Genomic DNA, 583 nt, shown 5'->3' on the forward strand with positions numbered 1-583 from the left:
TGAGCTTTAGCCCGCCCAAATCCTCCAAAGCCCGCCCTCTTCTTTACGAGTACAAATCACGGCGCTCTACAAGTATGAATCAGTTTTGCTCCATTTGTAGCGGTAAATTTGATGCAAAACTCACGTCACTGGAAAGCAGCAGAAAAAACACTTGTGACTCCTAGTGGCGACTTCTTTGACTACAAGTTGTCATTTCTACAAGTACAAATCACAACTTTTACAGATACAAATTTACACTTTCAGTACAGGTACAATTTTTTTTTGTACAGGTACAAATCATGACTTTTACAGGTACAAATTTGTTTTTACAGATACAATTTTTTTTTACACATACTAATTTTTTTTTTACAGGTACAACTTTTTATTACAGATACAATTTTTTTTTTTACAGGTACAATACACATTTTTTTTTTACAGGTACGAATCACGACTTTTACAGATACAAATTTAGACTTTTTTTACAAGTTAGTTTTGCACCATATTTACCTCCATATTGATGTAAAGCGTGCTATTTTGTCGTCGACATTTGAACCGGAATACAGTGGCGTTACTTCCGGGGTGAAACGTCATCACGCAGTGGCGT

This window comes from Vanacampus margaritifer, chromosome 4 (assembly GCF_051991255.1).
Source record: "Vanacampus margaritifer isolate UIUO_Vmar chromosome 4, RoL_Vmar_1.0, whole genome shotgun sequence".
In the NCBI taxonomy this organism is placed as follows: domain Eukaryota; kingdom Metazoa; phylum Chordata; class Actinopteri; order Syngnathiformes; family Syngnathidae; genus Vanacampus; species Vanacampus margaritifer.